The sequence below is a fragment of the Ambystoma mexicanum genome, chromosome 10 (genome assembly GCF_040938575.1).
Source record: "Ambystoma mexicanum isolate Mex_15411 chromosome 10, UKY_AmexF1_1, whole genome shotgun sequence".
Classification (NCBI taxonomy): Eukaryota; Metazoa; Chordata; class Amphibia; order Caudata; family Ambystomatidae; genus Ambystoma; species Ambystoma mexicanum.
This window is the reverse complement of record NC_090932.1, coordinates 331,360,137-331,387,912: the sequence shown is the minus strand read 5'-3', so window position 1 is coordinate 331,387,912 and position 27,776 is coordinate 331,360,137. Positions and strand designations below refer to the sequence as shown.

Genomic DNA, 27,776 nt, shown 5'->3' with positions numbered 1-27,776 from the left:
TTTCTTGTATAACGATGACCATACACCATTTGAATGCTTCCCATCGATGACACAATTTACATTTTAGCACAAACCATGTGGATATTCATTGACTCGATTCAATCCGCTTACAATACAAAAAAAAAAAAAAAAAAAAAAAAAAAAAAAATGGAAAAAGTGCTTTTTGTGCGAAGCGACTGAACAAATAAAAGTGGCGAGCATCGATTGTCTTCCTGTTTTGTGTGCATGAACATGATTTAATATGCCCTAACATCATGACAAGGGGCATTGCACAGCGCATGAGGCAGCTGATGCCACATACCTTAGATCGATTATATGGCCGATGACATAACAAGATGGCGGATGGGGACTGGTGCAGTTCGCAGATATACATTTTTAGAAATCTACATGATGCACTGCATAAAACTGCAGGAGATGTAAGTGCAGGAGATGTACCCCAACTGACTGAGCGTCGGAAGCGGCTTCTGTTTACGAGTCTCACAGTTGCAAAGTGCGTAGTACGACTCACGTGAGGCTTTCGCGAGGTGCGGCTTGACGCGAGATTGTGCGATTAACGGCAACGGCCGCAGGTCTTTTCCTCGGATCCTTCGATCCGGATGCAGGTTGTGAGATGGGGCCTGGAGAGAGGAGCACCTGCGGCTGGGCAGCAGGCGAGTGAGGCTGGCGGCGAATTTCGGTCCATGCGCGGGCTGCCCAAGGCGTGTCACGTCCAGGTGCGGAGCAACGGCAGCATTGGAGGCAGCTGGAGAGAAAGCCCGCCAGCTGACTTCCAGTAGGCTGCGGATCGTGTGAGCCCCGCTGAATCTGCCAGCGTGAAGGTACTGGGGGTAAGCAGGCAGGCAGACAGGCAGCCTCGGGCTAACAAGGCTGCTGGTGGCGGGTGACCACAGATGAGTGGTACTCTCAGCGTGATCTGAGAGGATTTGTGGGTGAACCCGGCTGCCTTGCAAAGCTTGTAAGCGGGTGGAGATCTTTGTGCGCCACGGTGGTGTACATTGGAGTGCCTTGGGATTGACTCACCAGCTGGCGGCGTCGGTTGGTGGTGTAGCGCCTCGGTGGGGCTCTTCTGGAGCCTTGTTGCCTTTCCTCTTGTTATCTGTGTTAAGAGGTGGAGGCGATAAGGAGACAAATAGTTTGTTAAGTCTTTATAAAGAAGGAACACTGTGCCACCCATGAATTTAAACAGAGGGCTACATATACAGACGGTCTCATCCATATAGGCAAAAGTACCTATATTTGTAATATCCCCACCAGGAGACTGTTGGCCTTGTGCTTTTGATCCTGGCGTGGACTGAAAACGTTTTGCCATAACAAAAAGAGACCAACCAATTCCTGCCTTAATGCAAGCAGGAATAGAACGGGCACAAACCACATATAACCTAAGGAAACCTAAAGCTGAAAATTGCAAACCAGACCCTTGCCAATAAGGAGACTGCAATGGAAAAAATTAGGTCAAAAAAGGAAGTAATGAAGACGCCTTCCATAAAACAAGGTGTGATTACGGAATTCTTTCCATTGAATGTAGTTGGCAAAATTAACTCCACTGCTATTGAAGAAGACATACCAGCTCATTGTGGTAATGAGGCCTTAACATCGATAGACTTCGAGGACATAGACAACAACTCATTATTAGATCTAGGTTTAAACATTCAAAAAAGTATGACACCACATCCGGTTAGTGGGAGCATCAACAGTGGCATACAAATGGATAGAACTACAACCTCACCTTTAGGATCAATTGTGGTGGGCCCCGGCTCAGACAGACTGTCAATTTCACCTAATCTAGCAATGGTTTCCACAGAGGATGTCCCCGATGTGGAAGTTGAGTCCCAGGACAAGTCCTTTCCAGGGGCCTCTAAAATAGCGGAAATCCAGGCGTCAGTAGCATCATTACAGTTTGCGCATAAGATTCTGCTTAAAATGTCCGGGCGAATATTGGCTAATACGGAGTCGACTGCTATGGAAAATAAAGGAAGACAGATGGCAGTTGAAGAGGCTGGAGCCAATTTATCAGAAGCAATTTTCATTGCCAATGAAACCGAACAGCAAGATAGCCTGGAAGCTGAGCAGGACATGCCTAGCCCTAACCCTCTTTTTTCACGAAAACAACAGAGATTAGCTAAAAGGGCTGGAAAGGGCAAGAGGTGGTACTAGGGCACGACCGGTGCAAGAACACAGAGAGACGGGACTACTTACCAAAAAAATAGGAAAAGAGTGGCAAGAGCCAAGAAACGGAAGGCAACCAAAGAGGGTAATCTTACCAGCTGGCTGCTTCCCGCACAAGTGGCTGACAAGGAGTCTGAAGTGGAGATAATGAGTATAGAGTTGGACGAGGAATACAATGAAGAGCCTGAATCAGAGGAAGTAACAGAAACGCCCAAGGACCCAGAAAACCTGGAAACATCCGCAGCGGCTGTCAAGGAAACCAAGGGGGAGACAAGGGGAAACAGGATATGTCTGATAAAGAATTTATATCATAGCAAAAATAGTAAATGGCTATCGCGTTCAGACTTTTTGACAAGATTGGACTCTGTCCCACAATTGCGGGTCCTTAAATCTGACGATTTTGTATTTGTCGAACCCTTAAAAGGCCCTAACTCCAAAGTATCTGCGTTACACTGCAAGTTCCTGGCTACAGCAGATTTGTTAAGGAACTATAAAGAGGAGCTAAAAGCAGTAGATGTCGAAATCGATGCTGATCTTAATGAAGATGAGCCAGATTGGCCTATAGTAGAAGAAGATATGTCCCAGTAACAGCAGATTATCCAAGCTTACCTAAGGGTAAGATGATTGTGGCATCTGAAGTTCAACAAGTCCTAAAATGGTTAGCGGACGCGCTTCCTGAGATCATTACTAATCAATGAGATCTAACGATACTGTCTTGGAACTGCCGTGGCTTTACTCATCTGCTATCCCTGGAGGGTTCAATAAAGTTACTGGATAAATGCAATTGTTTTTGTTTACAAGAGACATGGGCTATAGATCCCTTATTTTTGGATGGCTATGTATTATATCATGCGGCAGCAAAGAGGGGTGAAAAAGGTCGGCCCTATGGTGGTTTGACCATTGGGGTGGCCAACACTATGGGTTTGAGACAGATTGACTGCAATTCTGAATGCAATATGATAGCAGTCGAAGTAATTCCGGATCTCAAGAACCCCAGGGGCTCTTTTTTGCTGGGGAGTCTATATAACCCTCCTGGGGCAAAGTTAAGCGAACAACTACAGGACTCACTTCAAGAGCTATTGACAGAGTGGCTGTATACATCTAGAGACTCGGGAGTACTTGTTGTTGGTGACTTCAATTGCCATATGTCAGGTTATGTGAGTAAAATGTCGAATCCCCGACTAGAAAAAAGCAGGGTTATGACACACAATAAAAGAGACCCTAGGGGGGGGGGGGGCTTGGGATTACTTGTTTGAGTCCTGGGACATGGAGATGCTCAATGGCCGAACAGCTAGCGATTACCCTGGTCACCACACATGGTCAAATGGGATCTCATATAGTACACTGGATTATATTTTTGTGTGCCCTAGGCTCCAACAATTGGTGATGGACATGACAGTGATCACTAATGAATGGAACGATCATGCCGCATTGAAATGTGAGATTAGTATTCCCGGAGAGTTGCCTCCGCCTAGTAACATAAGCATGGTAAAAACTAATAAATCCGGTACTAGGATCTCTTGGTCGGATAAAAATATCTCTTTAGCAACTGAGGCTCTGGGAATGGCAGATGACAGAAAGTTGCCTAATTTTAAAGAGCTGTCAATTGAAGATATAGAGGACTGGGTTCTGGCTTTTTCAGAAAGGCATGCATCGTCAGAGGGGTTAATGATAAGTGCGGAAAGTAAAAAAAGAATGCCCTATGACAAAGCAATTAGAGGGGGTTATTCGACCTCCCAAAACATTATGATCATGGATATCCTACGAACTAGAGCCTTAAGAACGGGGGCCCCCTCCTCTATATGCTTTATATATAGACTTTGCGGCAGCCTTTGATTCTATTCCCAGAAGCAGTCTATGGTGGAAACTAAATCTAATGGGTTGCCCGAAAGGTCTTATATATTATCTGAGACTACTACATCAAAATAACACAGTAAAATTGAAACTAGATCAAGAAGGGCACACAACTGCTAACATTACACAAAACAAGGGTGTTAAGCAAGGCTGTGTTACAGCGCCCTAATATACAATTTATATGTGTTTGACATTCCCGAAGTAATAGCCGCCGTAAACAATTGCCCGCCAAAAATTGGCAAAGCCTCTTGCCCTGTCCTGGCTTATGCCGACGATCTGGTGATTTTCGACTATACCATCAGTGGAATATGCAGATCTGCGGTGGCCCTCTGGGAATATGCAGAGGTCAACGGCCGGAGTATTAATTTGGGGAAAACAAAGGTTATGAGATACACAAAAAAAGAGAGTATCACGTGTATCACTTAATGTAGGTTTGGTGAATATTACCTACGTTCCCCAATATCGGTACTTGGGTATAGACTTTGAAACAACTGGCGATTATGTGGCCTGTAAACAGGTGCGCGTAATTAGAGCAGCCCAATTGACGGCCCCGTTCCACAGGTCCACCATTAAGCAGTGTGGTTTTACGCTGTGGGGTATTCGGCAGCTGTATATACAGGCTCTCTCTCCGGCCATAATCTATGGCTTAGAATCCCTATCGGAGATGGATCTAGGTTGGCTACAGGTGATCGAAGGAAAATTTTGGCGTAGTATCCTCGGCCTTGCTCCTTTCATACCAATGGCTATGATAAGATTAGAATTGGGCTTGATTTCTCTTAAGGCACTTGTACTGAAGAAGCAAGCATCAATCTATCTAAAAATGACTTGTGATACCAGTAATGGTCTACTAACAGCAGTCCATCAAGAAATGGCCAGGGAAGAATCGAGTACCACAACTATTGACCAAATGACTAAACTGTATTCTGAAATTGGGTGGCAAAATAAGGAGGGGGGTTACTCAGAGAAAGCTCAAAGGGCTCTGTGTAAACGTATAGCTCTCTGGGACTGGATTGAACATTTTGAGCATCTAGGGAAGCTGAGAAGCTACAAATTCGTTCAACATAGACTTTATGATTTTAAGAAACCATAGAGATACCTCAACATATGTCCATCAGTCAGACTCCAACGGTTTATCTTGTTGCACAGACTGGATCAACTGCCTACGCTGACTGTTACGGGAAGAAAGGCCAAGATAGCTATTTCTTTGCGAACATGCCGTTTATGTAAAGTTTGTTGGAAACGGCAAAGCATCTTCTAACCGAATGCACTGAGATGGCCAGCACATTCAAACCCCTGTTGGATAAATATGTCTTCGACAATGAGTATATTAAGGATGATCTTTTTTGGAACCATTGTATTAATTCTAACAGCATGCGTTTGTTGACAGCATTGTATACTATCTGGCTGAGGATTGAAGTCAGACTGGACATAACACTCTAAATAATTGTAGGGACTGAACAATTGTATATTAATATATGTATTATAGATAACTGTATGGTCAACATTGGACTCATGAAGATGATATTTTATCTTTGTTTTTTACGGTATATTCTAATTTTATGATATTTATTTCTTTTGCTTTGTGTAGTTTATAATTTAAACTATATCACAATAAATAAATAAACTGCATAAAACAAAATTTAATACATAGATGTATGTTGCAATGCGGATGTCATTAAAATTGATCGAATAAGTGAACCCATCCTTTAAGGCTATTCTAGGAGCGATATGCTCAAAGCACTGCAATCCGTTCAAAGAAAGAGTGAGGATGAGGCGGCATTAGGAATGCCTGCTGATACAGGAGGTTCAAATTTACAGAAACTATCCAAAAATCACTGAAAAAAGTCATTTGAAGTGTTAGATGGTAAACATGGCCCAATTATTCCCAGACGGTCCAAGAAGGAGCAAAAGAGAAAAGACTAATATGGCATTATATAATTGATTTGGTCTAACAATCGAGAACAGTGTCAGATGGTCTGAAAGCGTGAAGAACCATTTGAAGTGTATGCTGGTACAACTCACCAATAAAATCAACGCAGCCTGGAAAAAGAGTGGCAGAGAAAGAATGTTGAGGATTCTAGGGCCTGAAGTTGAAAATAATTTGAGATATACCTTGAACTCAATGACAGTCTACTAAAGAAGAACCACGTGTCCAAAGATCCAGGAATATTCTACAAGAGATGGGACTGGCACTGCATGTTCTGATGGTTTGAGAGAAATAACCATTAAATAAGAGTAAGAAACTACTCCAAATGTACATTAAACAAAGGCAGGTGCAATTATCCAGCAGAAAGAGTAGGTTGACTTGTTGCAAGAAACAGATACTACCCAAAAGAGACCAAGATGTCATTTGAATTGTACATTGAACAAAAACACCAAGAGAACCAGAATCATGCTAAAACGGAACTGAGTGAGTGAAGGGGTATGGGAATTGCCTGCTCGGAAAAAGGGTTGTAAAGAAAAGGCATTAAGAAAGACTGAGAAATAGTTCTGCTTAGTGAAAAATACATATGCAAATTTAGTGTCAAATCTAAGAAAACAAGTCATTTGAATTGTAAACTCGTAAAGTCGATCAGATGAATCAGTCATAGGCTGAGAACAGGACTCGTAAAGTCTCCTCGCCCCCTCTAGAATTCCCATTCACAGATTGTATGCCAGTTCACATGCCCAATGGGCCAAGGACGTTTAGCTTCCCTAGCCCTGAATGGGGGGAAGTGCACCCCTCCTAGCAAATCACAGATTTGCGGATGCAGGGTGCCCCCAGGTCAGAGGCCCACTCACCAGCACGGTGAGCATGCCTTTCATTTAAGGAGGAATCAGATTGGCTTCCGATTTGCTGAAATCACCTTCCCAATCTGAGGGATGCTCACTGTGAGCGGGCCTCTGATTTGGGGATACAAGAGCATGTTTTACTGTGCATCAATGTTAAATAATTTCTGCTTTAACCATGAGGACAACTAAAAATGCCATGCAGGGGGCCAAAGGCATAAAGCCTAGCCAGACTGGCTGCAGCAATGCAGTCCTGCCTAGCCACGTAACACTTATATTTGCATGGTAAGTGTTACAGGGCTAGACTGGGCTGCGAGAGAGACACAGACACAAAGAGAGGAGGGACACAGGCACAAAGACACAGGAGGGTATGAGGGTTCAGTAATTCAAGGCGGACAACTGCTTGTATTTTACTCAAAAATAGACATTTTACTAAGGAAAAGGTTTGTAAATACAGCCTTACTTGCCCTACTTTATCAGGTTATTCTCTACCTAGTCTAAAGGCTAAGAGGATAACTCCTCTAACAAAGGTAATCTGGCCCTCACACTAAACACCACAACATTCAAAGCAAATAATAAAACATGAAACAAGAATTGAATAATATTTGGATGACCTTCACCTGTACTGGGAGAATCCCTTGCCTCAGGTTTTCAAAGTCAACTTCCCAAATGTACAAAAGAAAAGAAAAAAAGCCTTGATCCAGTTCTTATCAATTCCAAATCAAAAATTTCAAACAAAAATCCACTGGTAACAATTCTACAGTTTCAGATGAAAAGATCCCCTTCTAATTCCAGCCAAGAAAATAGCGCCAGTGGTAATCCGGATATCTTCTTTCCAAGATTATTTGCCACAGTTCAAGGAATAGGTAAACAACTTCTTCTTCTACAACTTTACAATTGGTTAGGACCTCTGCAATACATTTGGCAGAATTGTCAGGATGCTTCTCTTTGGGGGTTGCTGCTTCCGTCTCAGTAACCTCCCCTCTACTGTTACTATGAGAACAGTCCCCTTTGTCCTACACTATACTACTACTCCGAACCACTTCAATTTAAACATCTGCTGACAGTTTCTATACACCACCACAGTTCAGTTACTTCTGCTTCAGGTTTTATATTTGAAAGTTATCAGGTTTATAGTGACAAGACACTTCGACCTCTGAAGGTAGGCAAGGCATTCCTCCTTCCTATGCTCCAAGACCCTCTTCCGTCTGCCTTACTGCCACAAATATAACCTGCCTCTGCCCCAAGACCGACTTCTCTCTGCTTCAGCAGTCTTTAGCATTACAGGATATTGTCTTAATTTTCTTTACAAGCACCTAGCTCCCTTCGCCAGCATTTTAGTCACACCTTCTTGGTTCCAGTACCTACCCTAGAAGCTGTATTGCCACCCTTTCAGCTTCAGGTAACAATGCCACACTTGTGTCAGGGAACACTGGACCTTTAACAACCTCACAGATCAGGCGGATGGATCTGAATAGAACTTGTTTCACTATGGAAAGGGTACGCCTCTTGGCTTGGGTAATGCTTGTACTCCTAGTCAGTACAACAATTTACAGAGTAAGAATGATTGTTCAAAAAAAGTTTAGTCTTCAAAGGGAAACAGATTTATGTACACGCAACCGTTCTTTAAGATAGATTTGTAACCTTAAAGGGTTACAATGGATTGCCTTCCAGTGTAATAGCACAGAGATGATTTCAGAATCCTTTTGGGAAACACAATTGGCCACAAGCGACCTTCCTTTGATGCTGGACTCACTTTTAACTCTTGTGAAAGTCAAGGTTAGTTTTTGGAATGATTTTAGCAAGCGTTCCTTCTTCAATTAAGAACATGCAACCACTCAGACAACAGTAAGAATGTTCAACAAGGGAGATCAAGTTCTTTTGCTTTCTATGCGAACACTACGGCTTTCACGATTAGCGCACATGCTACATTTCCATTGTTAGAAATATATTCAAAAAGACAAACCAGTTAATACTAATTTTTAAGCATACGAGAGTCACTTTACAGCTGGTTACAGTTACTGGCAAGGCTTGTTGAATGCACCTGAACACCAAGGTTCACTCACCGGCCCAAGGAACACAGCGGTTGCAGGTTGCTTCGCACTCCTGGCTTCTTCAATTTCTACTACTGCTTTGAGCACACATGGGACCCACACCCTTCTGCAGGATGAGTGTCTGCGGTCCAGCCAAATTAATTGGGAGTCTCCTTCACTTCCCAGTCCCTCGGCTTGCCTTCTGCTACATGCCTCAGGCTTCAGCACAGTCACAGTCACTAAGTGCTAAGTGCTAAAACTTCCAAGAGGCAGCTGCCCCTTCTATGAGGGGTCAAAGGTGGAGGGTGATGAAGGAGTTCCATTTTATCAGGGGCATTAGACTGATTAATGGGGGGAGAGCAGGGATAGCGCTAGAAGCGCTTTCAGTTGCAGATTCTTTAGGCAGAGCTGTGCCCTGATCCACTCTGTCCATGGTAAATAGTCTTGCACACTGAGCGAAACAATATTCTGGCCTCGTCAAAAGGAAACACCGCCCAGAGCGTAGATGAGCAGCCCAAAGCTAGCAGGAGCTTACTGGCAGCAGCAGGATGTGCGTTGAGAGTCTCACCCAGACTCTAGGCACAGGCACCAAAGCAAGCAGAGCCTCGGGTCCCCGCATACAGAGCTACCCCAGCAAGCTCCCCGTGTTATGGAATGCCAGAGCCAGCCCATCGCAGCAACACTGCTAACGGCACTCCTGTCGGCACGCATCGGTACAGGAATACGGCCTCCAGAATGTTACACACGATCGCAGGCAATCTCGTATCCACACCGCCGTGATATTAGAGGAAAGGACCCTAACTCGCGGTAAACACATCAGACCGCACCATCTAACAACCGCCTCCGACGTGCGCATGCCCAGTTGTGAATTACCTGCTTGCTCCGTCTGTAACCTGTTAGTTCGAATCCTGTTAATAGGTGAGTTAATGAGTGGGCAACAGAGATTTGCATTTAAGCTACAGGTAACATTCAATTGTAACACAGTTGACTTAACTTTAGACTTATCAAAAGGACTACTAAATGTTCAGTGATTCAGAACACACAACTCACCAGGGCTGCTTTGCTTGTAATGGCTCAGAACACACAGCTCATCGGGACTGCTATACCTGTGATGGCTCAGAACACACAGCTCAACAGGACTGCTATACCTGTGATGTCTCAGAACACACTGCTCTTCAGGGCTGCGATACCTGTGATGGCTCAGAACACACTGCTCTTCAGGGCTGCTATACCTGTGATGGCTCAGTAGTAGAACACGCACATCCCATGAGGACCACTATACTTGTAATGGCTCAGAATACACACGTCTCATATGGGCTCTTGTAATTGTAATGGCATACAGTGTTGTTAAAGAATCTGCATTCAAGCAAGTGCTGCATCTGGTCAGACAAACCTCCAACTATAATCCACAGCCTATTGGCCAAAGGAAGGTTTACACACATCTAAAAAGGAGCACCCAATGGTAAAGCTGCACTAGATTTTTAAATAGAAACAGTATTTTTGGATATGTATTGGTGCCATGTTAAAAGAAACAAAAAAAGGAGAGGAAGAGCAACTCTGAACCTAAGCAATACAGAAGAACAAAGGTGTGGCAGGGAGGGCGGGGGGTGAGGGGGCCCAAGGGACATAGAACATACTAGACAATCCAAAACAGGAATTCGAGCTACAGGAAAAGAGCAATGAGCTACAGGATACGGCAACAATGAGGGAAACCGAGTTAATAGGACAGAAACGCAAAAAGAGCGAGGGACAGCAGCAGAGCAAATCAGACATTTGGCAACCATAAAATAAAGCACAGATCAACAGCAGGTGGGGAGAGAAAGACAAAGAAAAGCAAGACTAGAGAAGGGCATGCCAATAACATAAGAGACAGTGCAAGAAAGATAATGAAAAGGAGTAGCAACCACAACCGAAAAAATATAGCCAGAATAATTACATGAGAGAGGAAGAAGAGTTATATCAACCGATACAGCGAGATATAGGAGGGAAAAGCAACAATAAAATGCAGAGATGGGAGAAGCAGAGTAACAGAGAATCCGACCGCAAAACAGAGCATCAGAAAGTGAGAGACAGGGGAAACAAAGTAGCAAAGGGAAGGAGAGATAGAGCAAAAACATGGAGTGGATGTCAAGCAGGTAATGCCAGGCAGCACCAGTAGGCCGTAGAGGCAGAGAAGCGATGCTGGTAGATTGAGGGACTTGATTCATCAATCACCCGATATAACTAGCTGGCATCCGTAATAGCTCTTAACAGAGTTTGTGCCAAAGTATCATGAAGGTGAAGCTGGGTAGTATGCATCTACAAGGTTCTTGTGTGGGGAAAATGTTTTCCACAAATGCAATAAATTATTTAGAACCACTTTGAAATACAGCTGTTTTGTCACTTGTTTTCAAACAAAGTTTAAATTTTACGCACAAATTGGATAGTTGTCAAACACTTTACTCTTGCGAAGGAGGAAAATAATGTTTACTCTTTTTATTTTAAACATCTTTATTGAATTTTGGTTCATAAACAAATGAATCAACACAATACATCAGACATATGTATGATTTATTAATGCAAGAGGGCCCAGTATCAAGAGTGCCCTCCATTCCCACCACCATCGCCCCCTTGCCCCTCTCCCTCTAACACTTCATTGCATCAAGTCTAATCCGCTTTCCCCTTTTCAATCATTATGACCCATGTCTATTTGCCTGAAGTAGTGGTTACCCTAGACAAGTAATTTCATTGAGTACCATGCAAAATTAAACATCGCTCTACAGGTCAATAGTATCACTTGATGTGTGAGTCAACAAGTTCCCCACTTTGGTCAGCTTGTACAATTCTATCACGCCTCCTCATCCCTGCACATTCTAGTGTGCATATTTTTAAAAACATACCTAGGGGGGGAAAGAGTATATCTGACCAATGCGGTATCGTTTCCTGGGGGTGTAATAAAGCAGTTGAATTTGTTTGTATTGGATTTCTCGATTACGTATATTACATGACATGGCAGAGAGACTTTCAAAGTATTCATATATGACGCCTGCATCAAGTGGAGTGTTTAGGTCGCTGGACCAATGTTCTGCTAGCGTGGTGTTGGGGTGCCGTAGTAGTGGGTATTCAGAAGGGTTCCCTACCATCTCCTGTTCACCTGTTGAGGGAGCATCTTTTAGTGACCGTCTGGTAGAGGTTGCTTTGATCACTCCACGTATACCATGGTAGCACATCCATTGTGTGTTGCAGAGGTGGAGTACTCCGCTGGCCTGCTGGAACCCCATTGGCTCAACCCCCTCATACAAATCAGCGACACGAACATCCGATCACAGGGAATTCTGATGCTTATGCAGGATATGGTCTAGGCCAATAGACAAGATGCACGCACACTGATCCAGGCTGGGGAAACCCGGGTGTCTGCTCCTAATGATTCTCTCATTCTATGCCACTGGGTCAGTGTTGGGCCCGAGAGTGGACGGGTTTTAATGTGTTCGGGCAGTTTGCACCATGGAATGGCCAGGATTTCAGCCGGCAAATAGGGTGTCATCAGTGAGAGTTCAATTTGACGCCAGCTGGTTAAGTCAGTCATGTCTAGCTTTCTTTTTGCCCAACACACTTGGGCGGCTTGATAATAGGTACACCAAACTGGTACCGCTAAGCCACTATAGTTTGTGGTGGCTTGTAAGGGGGGGCACAAGTGCAAGATATAATAATTTCAGGAGAGAGTTAATCTTGAAAGCGCTAATGCACCCCCTCAGTGACAATGACAGTGTGCTCCATCTAGCAAGTTCCTCAGTTATCTTTGCCAGTATAAGTGTATAGTTTAGGTTTCTAAGTTCTTGTACGGAGGGGGGCATCCAAATTCCTAGGTATTTAATGGAGTGCTGCTGTAGATGGAATGGGGCGATCCCACGGTATGTCTGGTCTTATAGGGAGACCCTCTGATTTTGACCAATTCCCCTGATAGCCCGTCATGGGCTCAAACTCCTGTAGTAGGTGGCATAGGCATGACAATGACACTGAGGAGTTACGCATATAGACCAGTAGATCATCTGCGTAAAGGGATATGCAGTGTTCCTCCATTCCCCTAAGCATCCCATTCCAGGTTGGATCATTGCAGAGTTTCGGATCATTGCAGAGTTTCTCCACCAGCGGTTCTATGCATAGTGCATAAAGAAGGGGAGGCAGGGGACACCCCTGTCTAGTGCCGGATTGCAGGTGAAATGTATCTGAGGTATTTCCATTCGTGGTTACCATGGCTTGAATGTCAGTATAAAGTAGATGTATATGCTCTATGAACGCCGGCGGGAATGCGTAGGTCGCAAGTACGCTGAAGATTTTAAGTCCCCATCAGAATTTATCGAACGCCTTTTCGCCGTCGGTTGTTCGTAGTAGCTCATCGGAGCTGCCTTAATCCGCGAGGACATGCAGGAGGCACCGAACACTATCCACCGAATGGCGGCCTACAATAAATCCGGTCTGGTTCTTGTGTAATAGTTGGGGAAGGATTTAGAAAATTCTACATGCTATGTATTTAGCTATGATTTTGGCATCACATTAATGGGCGAGATTGGTCAGTAGGATCCACAGTCTTCGAGGTCCCGAATCGGCTTGTGGAAGACAATAATATTGGCTGCCATCATTGAGGACGGCAGATGGCCCCTAGTTAATGCTTTGGCGAAGAAAGTCGAGCAGTGGGGCCTTCGGTCTCTCGTTATTTTGTATAGATCTATTAGTATGCCTTCCGGGGCCAGACGCCTTCCACCCCCGGATAAGGCGGGGATGGCGTGGGTGATTTCTTCTGCCAATATTTGTTGCTCTAGTTCTGCCTTTTGTTTTTGTGAGCTGCTGATTGTTTCTTGCCTTACTCCACTACACTCAATCTAATATTTCCAGGGGCAAGTGTGCTTGGGATATAATTCGCTGTAGAATTCCTCAAAGCGTTTGTTTATATCTTTCTCACTTGTGAGCGACCTCCCCTTCTTGTCGCAAATGCTGAGAATTTATTGGGAGGCCTGCCTGTTGTGGAGTGCAAGCGCCATTAGGTGAAGGGGCTCGTCTGCATCTTGATAGTAGGTCTGAGACCGGCCAGTGAAAGACTTCTGTACTCGCCGAGTCGTGATCGGCTTAAGTTCCCCTCTGGGCCTATTGAGTTGTGCGTATATGGTGGGGTCACGGGTCTATTTATGTTGGGTTTCTACCGATGCTATCTCTGCACCAATCCGGGTTTTCCGCTCCCTCCAACCCTTTAATTTATGGGCCCAGCGCAATATGCACCGCCCCCTGCAGAAAGCTTTAAAAGTGTCCCAATAGGTAGCAGGGGAATATTCTGGGATAGATTGATGTGCCAGAACAAATCTATGTCTTGCCCCAATTTCTCAATGAAGTCTGGGTATGTGAGTGAACTGAAGTTCAGGCACCAAGCCGGTCTAACCGGGGGTATATCTGTTATCCCAACGAGCAGAATCACAGGTGCATGGTCCGATACCATCATTGGGAGGATTGAGCATTGCCGAACATGGGGAAGAATATTTGCCAGGGCTAACCAATAATCCAGCCGGGAGAATGATTTACGGCAGGTAGAGAAAAAAAGTGAAATCTTGGTGAAGGGGATGGAGGTGCCGCCATATGCCTGCGAGTTTTAGGTCTGACATGAGTGCATGTAGGGTGCAACGTGGGATCAGGGGAGGAGAGTGTTCCAAGTATCGCGCCTTGACAGTTCAATGTTATATCTAGAATTGTGTTCCAATCCTCACCAACGAGCGTGGTCTTCCCCATAAACGGCACACATGTTGACATTACTTGTGTGAACAAAGCAGGTGGGTCTCTGGTCGGGGCTTAAATATTTAAGAGGGAATGGATTGCTGCTGAATCACACCGTAAATTATAACACATCTACCGTCCTTGTCCGAGATGGTGTGTAGTGTGGTATGGTGTGGCAAGTGGGACCCGTTTGTGTATTAGAATAGAGACACCCTTATTCCCCCAGTAAGGTGAGTGGACTGCTGTCCCACCCCAGCCCAGCCCAGTTTTAGTTTCCCCGATTCATGGTTGTCAAGATGTGTTTCCTGTAAGAAAGCGATATCACACTGTGTATCTCCTATGTAGTTAAGAACACGTTGTTTGATTGGGTGTTCAAGGCCCTGTACGGTAAGGGTTACGAGGGTAAGTCAGCCATAGTTGTGAAGTTTAGTCGTGCAGCAGCCAGTGCTGGGGAGGGTAGGGTGTAGCCATATCCGGGGATGGCACAGCAAGTCCAGTTGTGGTGGGGGTGTATCTGTTCTATTACTTAAACAAGCGAGGCCATTAACTTAGAGGCCAAAACATTAACAGTAATAATAACATTGGGACACAAACATTGTCCCAATACCACTTAGCATCTGCCCATGCCCTGAGTAGTGAAGAGGGGAGTAGACAGCCAAATCTACTTGATCTCCGGGCATGGTGATGCACCCCATTGATTAACTGTCAACAGGGCATGGGGGGCCCCAGTGGAGGGGAGACGGGCGAGGCCAGGTCCCGCCGGAGGGCAGAGCATTCATTGTCAATCGGTTCCACTCACCTGATGTAGGGATGCCAGAATTCCAGTCTTGAGGGATTCTTATGGGCTAGGGTAGCTTACCAAGTGAGGTACACTTGGGCGGCTGCACCGGGTCGCTGTAATTTGGAGTGGAGCACATGGTGGGCAAACCCATCAGGTTGGCAGCAGGGGAATCCGTGCGACCCGGTCTATTGGGCTGCCTATCCGTGCGTTGCCGCCAGCCACGCGTGCGCCGTTGTTGCTGTCGCCACCATGGTGGGGCGTCTAGAGCCCTCTAATTCAGTAGTCACTGGGGGCAAGAAAAAGGGGGCGTGAATTCCGTAGATACCAAGTCTCGCTGCCTCAGCAAGGCCCATGCATCTTCCGGATCATCAAAAGGGTGACATGTTGTATCGAGGAGGATGCACCACATTGCAGGAAATTCAAATAGAATTTGCAAGTTGTGCCTTTTAGCGTGGTGAACAGGGGATGGGGCGGGGGCGAACCTCCTTCTCCGGCGGGACACTTCTACAGAGAAATCATTGAAGATCCGGATTTCCGTTCCCTCTGCCCTAATCGTGCCTACCGCTTTGTACGCCCGGAGTATGGCGACTTTATGTTGGTAGTTGAGAAGTCACATTGGGCGGTCCCCAGCCACTGGTTTCGAGATCGGTGCCCTGTGGATTCTTTCAATGGTGTAAGAGCGCAGGTCTTGGATATGCACGTGATCTTGGAACATCCGATATGCATACGCCTCAAGGTCTGGGTCCTCTGCCTGCACCGGGAGACCGATGATTCGAAGGTTATTCCGTCGGGAGTGATTTTCCTTGTCCTCAACTTTTGCCCAGAGGTGTTGCACTTCCTTGATGAGACCATCCAGATCTGTGGCAGCTGTTAGGGAGAATTCTCTCTTTAGGCTGAATTTCCTAACCTAGTGAGTCCCCCAGCAGCTTTGCTGGATTTCTGGAGTTTGTTTTTATCTCCTGCCAAGAGTGAGACTCTTTCTCCCACTCTTGGACATGATTTATGGTGTTCCTTTGACCGTTAATGTGTTTTCTGGGTTATGGGGTCCTTTACTCCATAGAGCCTTATGTGTTTATACTATGTGTGTTACACAGCACCCTCCGTGCAGTAACACAGGGGTGTCATAGTGACACACCACCATAGACTCCATACCCTGGGACTGACTACTGTCTCCCAGGGCATGTAAAGTCACCATTGGCTTTACTAGTCCCAAATTATGAACAGAAACTAGTACAAACCATCATATTGTGGACATACTGGTCGGGGCAATTCGATTGGTCCTGGGTCTGTTAGTCGAGGGGGCACGGCTCCGTCCCCCCTGATCGGGTTTTGGCTGGTGGCAGTGGATACTACCTTTTATATTCGACCGCGAATATTTCCCTATGAGATTTTCCCATTGTTCGAGGCTACCAACTTTAATTATTTAATTCTCATAGCCTCGAACATACCGCCGGTTTATTTAATTAATATTAATTCGCCGGCTGGTATTTTTTGCCAGGACTCGATTCTAAAATGGCGTCTGTGTTCTCTTCTGTGACCCCAACCCAAGTCGAGCACTTTGTTCCACTTTTTGGCGGGCTTCTCCACAGAAGCCTCCAAAAGTGGCGCCACTCTGTCTGGGTACCACAGGGGGTGTGGGAGGGGGTTTAGACACCCTGGACCGAGTTACCTTGGTAACTCAAGTCGCACTCTTGTGTGATTGGCCCAAGTGGTGAGCTTTGGGGACTGGAACTTCAGAAGTCGCCACAGGACCTGAGAATCCGACGAGGGAGAAGCTGAGCCGACCTACCACGACGACACCACCGGTGGAGCCCTGCGGAACCGACTCACCACTTCCCGACGACAGAAGATCTCCCGGCTGGAGAGGCTTCTTCCCCCGACTGGTGGGCACAACCAGTTTACCTTCTTGTCTTCGCACACCAGACCGGTTTGTGGTCGAAATGCCCGTGCCAAGAACCCCGGCAGCCCGATAGCCACTTACCATTGAACCGCGAATCAACGGACCGCTCCTTGTACCTGAGAAACTCTGCGGCTGGTTTCTTCCCTGGCAGTGCAACGGACTCCTGTCTTCCTCCCCGACGAGATCCTCACTTCCCCCGGACGAAGCACCGACTTGCATCCGCTGCCAGGAACAACTGCCCCCGCTGGAGTGTTCTCACCACTTTAAGGTACCGTGTACGCCAGGCCTCCCTTTCAAAAGATTGCTACAAGGTAATAATAACCCCTTAACCTTCTGGACTGGGCTGGCCGCCTTGACCTTCTAACTGGTCCCTTTCTTTGGTCCAACTCCTTTTTGAACCGTTACAAGACTTTTGTGCACTGCGACCGTGTGACCTTGGACACATTTCGTTTTGATCCTCTTAAAGCGGATCCGGCCTACTGACTCTGAATTCACGGTGTTATTCACGGTGTTACTTTGCCTTCCTCTCTTGTTGTGTTCGTGAAAAAGTGTTGGGATCTGTTTCAACTTGTTCTCTGCTTTTCTCTCCCTTTTTAAAACGAACTATTAGAGTGCCATCTACGTTAAGCGCACACCGCTGTCTGAAAATAAGTGGGGCTTTACTTAAGATTTGTCTAATATTCTTTTAAGGGAGTGTATATCTTTTAGTGACCGTGTTTTTGAATTGCTTACTATTAGTGTCGGTGTGTTTTTAAATAAATAATTATATCTCTTTTACACCAAGCCCTGGTCAGTGCATTTGTTCTATTGCGTGCTCTTGACCTATTGTGAATACTCTGTATACTGCCTAACTCTTCTTGAGGGAAGTCTGACTGCTCAGCCACAGCTACCAAGTGAATCTGTGTGGTATAGACTGCTACCAAGTGGGTTTACTGCCAAACACCTGTAGTCCTAAATCTTTTGCAGTGGTCCCAGAGGGAACTGCACAGGTTTCCGCCTAACAGCAGCAACTGCACAGTTATCCTCGAGCACGCTGATTCTCTACTCATTGTCTGTAGTGCGTTCGGCCTGGGCGTTGAGGTGGGTCTGCATGTCCTGGATGTCTCTTTTAGTCTCCAGGACCATAATGCTGTTTTCTTGCGTACCATGGCCAATCACTCAGTTTGCAATTGGTTTTGCACATCATTTTTGCGTGCTGTTTCACAGATCAGCGTTGGGGGGCGGGTGGTGGGGGTTATAGCGGGGCTTAGCACGTTTTCCTTTGGTCAGCAGTAACTGAAAGAGTTTCTGCCATATCTCTTACCCAACTCAGCAGGGGGGGCAAGCGGGCTTGTATGCAGCAGTGGTTTGTGTGGCTTTTCGGTTTTTTTTGCAAACTTTTTCACTCAAATTGTAGTATCAGTTAATAAGAGAACAGAAGAGGAAAATAATAATAATAATTACTTCGTTTAAATCAGATTTACATTGCCTTTCTTCCGTTCCGGTTCATTTAAGTTCCAGAATTGGAGGACTCTGAAGATTAACGAATTGTTGTTTTCCTGCTAGTATTAAGGCCCAACGATGGTATTGGATTTCAGACTGGGGTAGCATATATCTGAACACTTTTCTTTTAATGTCTAAAGCAGTACATTGCATGATGATGATGAGATATATAGTCTATCTGACTTTCAACTTTACAAAATCTACAAAAGGCCTGGGATTCAGGCAACTGTTTTGTCTGTCAGAATCTCTATGGTCGGAAGTATATTCAGGCGCAGTCTCAAAAAGGTGTCCCTCATAGCTCGTTCTGGAAATTGCTGAAGGTACCATGGAAGTTGGTTCAATGGTCGAACATTCGTTTCATGTGTTAGTGACAGTTTATATTGTGCGTTTTGTTGGATTGTTCGACACCAGTCGTTCCTTTGTAATCTTTGTTTCGCTTTCTGCAGTCAGTTTATTAACATGTCTTTACTAAAAATGTCACGTTCTAGTATTTTCAGACAAGCTTCCTTCCATAGTGTGGCTTTTAACTGTCCAATACAAGGTTCAGCACGCCGGCACCCCCTACTTGGTCGCACTCCTCTGTAGAGTCAGAAGCAATCTCCAGCATCTATTTGCTGGGTATGGTGGCAGCAGTCTCGGTACTCCAGCTGGGGTTGCAGTTAGGGCCCTGGCGCGCAGTCCATTCCTGGTTGCCCACTTTATTGACCACAGTGGTTGCGCTGCTTAGATCTGGTGTGCATGCTGTATGGCGTTCAGATGCGTGGGTTTGTTGGTATAAGGAGTTTGCAGTGCTCACCGCCAGGCTCCAGAGATAGGCTTTATTAGTGCGCCCTAGTCATTGTCATGCCCATATTAGCAAAGCTAATGGCGTCCTCACGTTGTATGGGTCATCCGTCCCCTGTAGTATGGTATCCAACCGGGGACGGGCTCTTAGCGCTCAATAGGGCTTGTGTATCCCCAGAGACCAGCCCGCGGGTTGGGGAAAAGGGTTGGGCGTGGGTCCATTAGCGCTACGTCACTCAGCCTGCTCTCTCCCCTTAGCCATCTTCAGATTGTTTGGCAGCCATTGTAATTATCGTTTTGGTGCATTAGATTGGGGACCTTTGGCATCTGATGCCTTATGTGCCAGCATGGGAGGAGTTTCCACTTTAAAACGTATAGTCAGGTGGACCGCCTGTATTGTATTGAGAGCTTTAGCCCACGCAGGGTAATGCAGGGTCACAGTTGTTTGGTGCACCATGCATCTTTGTTGGCCGCTGGGTGGTATAGGAGTCTGCACGCTCCAGCCGGCTGCCCGCATTTCCTTTGCTGCATAGAAGGTCTTAGAGGCAGGAGAAGTGACCTCCGCAGCAGCCGCCGCGACCGTCTGTTGACACGCACTTGTTGCGATCTCAAGCACCGGGTGTCGGGGGGAGCAGGACAGATCACACAACTCGCCGCCACAGCCTCAGGACAGCGGTTGGGGCCTGCGACCATGGTTCCCCAGCAGGATCGCCAGCTGTGGTGTTTCTAGTCCTCTAGCGAGCCTCCCGTTGCAGCGCCGCCTCCTCCTTCAACGACACAGCCGTGTCCGGCATTACTCCATCGGTCGGCTCCAGCTCACCAACGTCACATTTTCAGGCCACAGCTCAGCAGGAACAGCGCAAAGAGCACCCGCATGGTCCCTGGAGTACACGCCACCCTCTATCACCGTTTTGTAGAGAAGGCGCCAAGTACCCCCACCTCAAGCAACTCGCCCATAGTGCCTATATGTTGGGAACCAGAGTGTAAAACAAGTGCAGTACCAGTGAAAATACTGATACGGAGGAGAATCCTGGAGGAAAGGTTCCCGTTAAGGAAGCCATACCTGCATACATGACAGTATGATGGCCATCTGAATGAAATCCCAGAACGAAAGAGCAGATTGGTGACATCACACGAAGTAAGATTGACGTACATAGAAGAGATGCAGAAACAAAGAATGGACATTCTATAAAGCATCAAGAATGTATCAAAGATAAGCAACATTTCAGGCTCGAGATGCAGACCAAGTATTCTTGAGGCTAGCCATGTAGTGAATAGATTGCGGCAAGCGCCAACGTATACATATATAGGAGTAAAACGCCAACGTATACATATATAGGAGTAAGTAAAGAATGAATGATTCCACTACGTATTATAGCAGAGCTGGACCAGAGAAGGAAGGCCTTTTTCCAGTGAGTCGTAGTTGAAAAGCAATTGAACTACAGAAGTGAATCTCAGAAGGATGAGGCTGTACCAGCCCCAAGAAGCCAAGGCCGTATCGGACCGGGATGAGCAGACAGTTATAATTGTGTGAAAGAACAAAACTCCTGTTCCGAAGGCCTGGACGAAAACAAGGAAGACGTCAGAAGATCATTAAATAATAGTATTTTTAAATACACCAGAGCTCAAATTTTTAGTCTTTAGTCACGTGGAGGGATGACGTTGGACAAACATGACGAACCACACCTACGCAGAGAGACAGAGCGTGCGTCTACTCCCTTAAATTCTCCAGGAGCAAGGAACATTTCCAAGGCCAAGTACAAAGCCTTTATTGACATGCAGACCACTGAGGTGATGATAGATGATATTCTAGTTGGTGGGAAGTTATGGTTATGACCAGCACCTGGAAGTCCAGCCTGCATGCTGCTAATGTGGGTGGAAAAGTACTGACGGATTTAAGAGTGCCAACCAATTATAGGGAGCCGCATAATTAAGAGCCCTATAGTTTGTGTAACCAATAGGACGTTGTGTATTTAGTGACGTTCATAGTGACCTATTAAGCGAAGAGCTTAGTTGCCCCACCTGACGTTAAAGAACCAATCACTTTCTTAGATTAGTATGGTACGTATACCTAGATGCTCCCTCTAAGCCTATGGCATTTGTCACTAGGTTTTTGTAGTTTGCCACGTGGGATGACACGTTAGAAAATACACAGGTTAACGTCAGCAGTGACAAGTTTTTGCTATAAAGATGATGTTTTTTATAATTGAGATCATGCTGTGAGACATCCGTTGTAATCCGTTTTAGATAATTGACATTAAGCCAGTCAACTTTGCCAACTTCATGAATCGTTCTGATTGATGTTCGAGTATCTTCTGCATCCCCATTCATCTCAAAGTACTGCTACCTCATCTTAAAAGGCTGGGTCAGCTGTCCCGGTTCAGCTTCCTGTGTATACAGCGAGAGGAGCAGGTTCATTAGCCACCATTCCCCCTACCCTCGCCGGAGCCTCAGCACTCCGCCGCCATCACGCTCGGGCTCTTGAGCACCCCGCCCCCTCCGCCCCATCATTTTTACACTCCTGAAACTGGATTTACTCACCAATTCTAAAAATTGGGAGTAAAATACTCTCACTCCAAAAACCTATCAGCAGCACTGTATTCACTAACCTGAACTTTACTGAAAACAGAGACAATGCAGTGTTTTACAGTATCATTTTGCATTATGTAACAATTTACATTTTTAGGAATGGAATCCCAGGACTTTTTTGAAAAAACAAATGAAGTTAACACATACTGGTCTTTGCCAAACAGAACATTGTTAGCTTAACAAGCAAATCTTCCCGAGTACTTTTGGTTTGCAATTATTTGAACACCACAGATCTTTTCTTGGCTAGCACTCGCATACAGGCCTCGGCACTTGAGCGGGAGGAGGCAATTACTGCTGCACTCTCTCTCCATTAGCCACTTTGAACTTCCAGTTATCATAGAAAAGAGGGTAGAGAGCCTTGAGCCAAGAGCAGAATGCAGGGTGAGCTGTGTTCTCCTTGAGCAGACTAATTTAAAGTCACCAGCTGTACTACTCAAGTGTGTCAATTTAATAAGCAAATCTACAGAATTGAATAGCAAAATAGCAGGTTGCTTATTAAGTGGAAGCATAAATAAGCATTCCTTTCGGTGCAATTTACCTTTTATAAAACTATCCTCCTTGACTGGAAACCTATCCCCCTCCCACCATTAACGAACAGACAAAGTACACTGGGAAAAGAAATCATGTAGCTAGAATAGATATTCAACAGTAAAACCTGAGTCAAGAGCAGAACACATTGATTTTGACAAAAAGGAGACGATTGTAATAGGATTGTGTTGGGAAGAAATCACACACTGCAGTGATTTGCACGATTCATTAAGAATACAGGACTTGTAAATCTACAAGTCCACTCGCATTGACAAGGAGATATTATGAAGGGCGAGTACCATGTGCTTATTACTCAACATTGCTGGCGAGTACAGGGATGTTTGAAACTTTTCTTGCACATTTACTGCAAACAAACTTTGTTTGCAGTAAATGTCCAAGAAAAGTTTCACTGTGCACGGCTAGTCTTTGGGTGGCAGATTTGCACCAAATATGAAGTGTGCTTATGGTAACATGCAGTATTTTACAGAAATCACTGGTAAATATTTGGTCACCCATTACCCTGGGGCAAGTGCATTTCTCTTAGGTCGAGTATATAAGCTGAGGAACTTGCCCGGCATGTCAATTGGTATTTTGAAGAATTTGCGAGTCCTGGAATATCAATAAAAAGCTGCTAAAAAACCCTAATCATTTCGAAATCATGTCATGGCTATTAACAAAAGGCAGATCTAATCATATTCCACATCAGAACTGCTTGATGACATAGCAAAGTAACCTAAGAAAATTCCACTTTTGGCCCACTAGCTTGCAATAAATAAGTGTAATGGAACAAAGGAGGGAGATATGGAGATGCTAGATGGTAACCCCTGCTACTCCGATAACTTCAGAAGCTTGCACAAAATCTGAATAACAGCACCAAAGGGTTGCTCAGGTCATGTTATGACATTAGCCACCAAAGCAACTAGTGTGAAAAGGGTTGGGGACTTGCAAAAGAAAATCGCCATTTGGTGCACTTCCTTCTTAGTTTGCCACCCTTCTCGACAGCATTCATTTGACACTTTATTTGGTATTAAAGCACCCCATAAAGGTGAAAACAAAAAGGTCATATCATGGTGGTAAAAGAAGGAAAAAAAGTAATTAAATGTGAGGGAAAAAAATGCAACCTTCACATTTTGGCCTGTTGTAGAACGATGAACAAATGCAGATTCAAATTGTACAGACATATCAAGGTTTGTTATATATTATTGAGGGTTCAATAAAATGATTCCCCAAGTTTCTTCAAGAGGCAATTCGAATTGTACAAGGCCCATAGTAAAAAGGCACGTGTACGTATCGGTTTGGCTACAAAAAGCCAGAAACACTTTAGAGGCCCAGAGATTATACTAACTGCAAGTTAAACAAAGCAAGTGTTAAATCGTTTTGTTTACTATACAAAACGTTATAAACGTGAACCACTATTGAAAACTCCACTGGGAAACAGGAGACCATGAACATCCTAACTCGTTGCTAGGCAACAAAACCACGTTATCACCTATACAACTGCAGTAGGAAGACCCTGGCTTTGCTGGGTAGCTATAAGTATGGATCATAGTTCACGAACTCAACATGCATTTATTAATCTACATCCAAGTATGCAGAGCATCAACTTAAAGATATGGCACAAAGGTCTGGGCGCCCCATGTAAATACACACTGCGCCAGGAAAACATCAAAGCGTGTGCCTGCCAATCACAAAATATTACATGCAACTATAAAGCGTGATTCAAATATGTACAATGTTCAAATGTCAGGTACGGACAAATTAACCACACAGCACCTCCTTCTCAGAATAATCCCACTGGGATACAGAAAATAAATTGGCAACAATCTGAAAAAGAAATTTAAGCAAAAAATATATATGTTTAATTTAACCAAAAAAGGCCACCAGATAAAAAAGGTATAAAAAACACAAATTTCTAGCCGTTATTTGCCAAAAAACTAATTTTATTAGAAGTTTAAATATCAGGGTTGTCAAGTTTAGTACTCACAGTAGTGTGGTGCATTTAACGTATGCACCGGTTTAATGGCACTGTGAGGTTATGAATCCTAGAAACCTTAGAAATGTCTATAACCTTCCCAAACCTTGACCCCGTAAAATGCGATGATATGCTTGTGCCCTTATTAATTTGAAGAAAGTATGTCTCCCCATCTGTGATGGCGTATGCACATATAATGATGTATGTACGTACGTTATATACCTTTATAATGATGTCTAATGTTTGTTTTAATATTTGCACTTGTATTTGAAAGCATTTTATTTTGATGAATGTGTTGCGTTTGTAAAAGTTTTTTTGAACTGTATACAAACGAAAAATATTATATAGACACAGGACTATCAATATTTTAACAAGCATAGGTTTAGCCAATAAGCCACTTTCCTGAACAAGATCTAAAGTTAAACAATGACTTATTTTTATCTAACACAAAAGAGATAAATGCCAATTCAGATGTAACCAAAATATATGGCGTTTACAACAACCACATCCGCCTAAACGTTCACTTAAAGACAGCATTTTATGTTAGCTAATGTTTACCAATTCGTACCCGTCAGTTAAAAGATGCCTGTAATACACAACATGTATTAAAGGACAAGCAAAGTAACCAATGAGCCAATCCATATTCGGGTAACAGACATATGCATCAACTGAAGGACCCACAAGTAAACAATATATAAATATTAACTTAATTAAACAGTTGTCAAGCTTCAAAACAGTAACACTGAACATAACTACCAGATCCTCTAAATTATGAACATTGATTTTCAATGTACAATAACCGACTAACTGAGAATCGTCAGGCACACGTGTAGAACAAATTATATAAAAACCAACACCAATTTTCAGGATGCAAAATGTTCACTCGACACTTACCACTGGCTAGTAATAATTGACTCTTGGCGAGTAAGAAATGGTGTACTGTCTGTGCATATAGAATTGAGCTGGCTAGTGACTTTTCATGGTTGGCTAGTAGCTTGCTACTTGAAATGTTTCACCCAGCCAATATGAACTTAACTAACAACAGTCACTTGAAATGGTGAACTTTGATCCTGCGAGCATGCTCTTCTACAAGCAAATATGTTCTTGTTATGATATGGCATTCATAACGCGCCTATACACAGGTGCTTCAAGGCGCTTTGCTAAGAGACAATTATATATACTTTTCCCCCTCAAAGCAAAGCAATCTACAGAAATGTAGAAGAGGGCAAATGTATCTCTGTGAGAATCATCGGCAGTTGATGACAGAACAATATGTTACTGTTACTGGCAGTCAGGTGTTTACTGAACTCCCGAAAAGGCTTAATCAAAAACGAACTACTGCTTATGGACAACGAAGCCAGCTGTCAGCGGCAGCCTAAACCAAGACGCCACACTCAATCTCAGCATCTACCTTTGTAATGTAACATTAGATTTAAAATGTACCAAACTGGCCCTAAAAATTACTAAAGTGCATTCAACCGAAACAGCAAATAAAATGTACGAAAGGGTGCCAGCGATAGGTAAAAGCTTTCATTTTTGCACCGCGATTCCGTGCATGTCCCAAGAGGGCAGCAGCTCAGACTGTGCAGACCTGGAGCAACTCCCTTCCATTGGGTTAAACAAACATATGGCAACGTTATGAAATAAGGGGAACGCAGCCCAAAGAAAACTGAAACATACAACTGGCATGGTCTGCACCTAGCCCAACACTCCCTCTACCCCACCACAGGAAAGTGAACATGGCAGATTCTGGGCGGTACAGCCAGGTGCCTGTGGGATGAGATACAACCCTCACACCAAATAACACCTCATTCGCTCCTCCCCTCGCTGAGCCCAACCTCTTGAAGGCCAGTAGTGGTCCCTCAGCAAGCTACTCTATCTTCTATCCTGAGGTCAGTCACATAAAAGCAATCCAAGCACCGCCTTCCGTTACCTTCAGTCTGGTCCATCCTCACCCTCCTGGGGAGTACCTCTGGCTGCGATGGATGCACAGAGAGTGCCTCCCCTTTCTGGAGGGGTGACGGGTGCACGTATAGCTGTGGACTGATTCCGGTGGCTCACGGGGGTCTTCTTGACGGTCCTCCTATCAGGCACAGCCCCAAAACTGCAGAATGAGATTGACCATGATCCCCAATCCTGTCTGCACCTATCCCTTTGCCCTCGCCAGTGTCAATGTGGTACCATGCAAACCACCGCGCTGTATTTCTTTAGGACGGGTGATATTTTTTCTTCCTTTTAAAACATTTTTTATTTGAAGGCTGTATTCTTCGGCCTCGCACGGCTCGCGCCCGCCTCCGGTCCTCCTCTTCTTCCTCCCGCGTGCACGCGCACCCCCTCCTTCCACGCTGACTTACTGTGACTGACAATGGCTATGGGTTTAGAGGCGCGGGGGCGCGCCGGTAGAGCAGGCGCACTCCCGTTCCCGAGACACTCAGCGCCAAACAGAAAAGCAAAAGCAGCTTCCTGATTGGCTGTTCTTGCTTCACATGACAGAACGGCCGAACACCGACACAAATATAGGTAATGTCTCCTCCCGCGACGCCATGTTGGATGCGGAGAGAAAGCGGCAATTGAAGACTCCTACGGTGCAACAGTACGCGGTGAAGTCCTTAGGTCATTCGTCAGTGTGCCGCCAGCTCAGGAAACCCAGTGTGGATTTTTCCGCTACTATGTAGCGAACACTGCCCATAGCAATTTACCTCTTAAGTAGTGTGCCAAGCTACTATAACCAATTTTTCTTTGCTCTGTGGGAGATTTGCATTGCCTCATAACAGTGGCTGAAGTGTACAAAATGAAGTAGTGTAACTATGTTTCCAGCTGGACCGGCGCCTCTCCCAAAAAATACCCATGCCATGCGCAATACAAACCCTTTACCGTTTGCACTTTTACTCCATTCTTAGCCACTACTGTGTAATGGCTGAAAGAAATTGCAAAATCTTTTTTAAACGACCCCATTTCTTTTATTCACTAATGTCCCCCACAGTATTCCGCTTTACACACCCTCTCTTTCTAATCACCAACCATTTGCACCTCTTAAGGGTAATGCACTGATTACTTACCGATAATCTTCATTACTCCTAGTCCTACTCTTCCTCGTCACAGTACTTAACTCATGAGGCACCTGCCTCCGACACAGGACCTTCTTCTATTTCTTTAAATTCCTATAACTCCTCCCCCACA

At 44.9% G+C, this 27,776-nt stretch overlaps 1 protein-coding gene across 3 annotated transcripts in view; it reads right to left on the bottom strand.

Annotated features, from left to right (window-relative positions):
- Positions 1–26,996, bottom strand: part of NSD3 (nuclear receptor binding SET domain protein 3) — a 2,619,674-nt gene extending 2,592,678 nt beyond the window's left edge. For all 3 annotated transcript variants that reach the window (XM_069617934.1, XM_069617935.1, XM_069617936.1), the window contains exon 1: positions 26,530–26,996. The gene's annotated coding sequence lies outside the window, so the exon portion shown is untranslated. The remainder of the gene's footprint in view (positions 1–26,529) is intronic.
- Between the last annotated feature and the right edge of the window lie 780 nt (positions 26,997–27,776).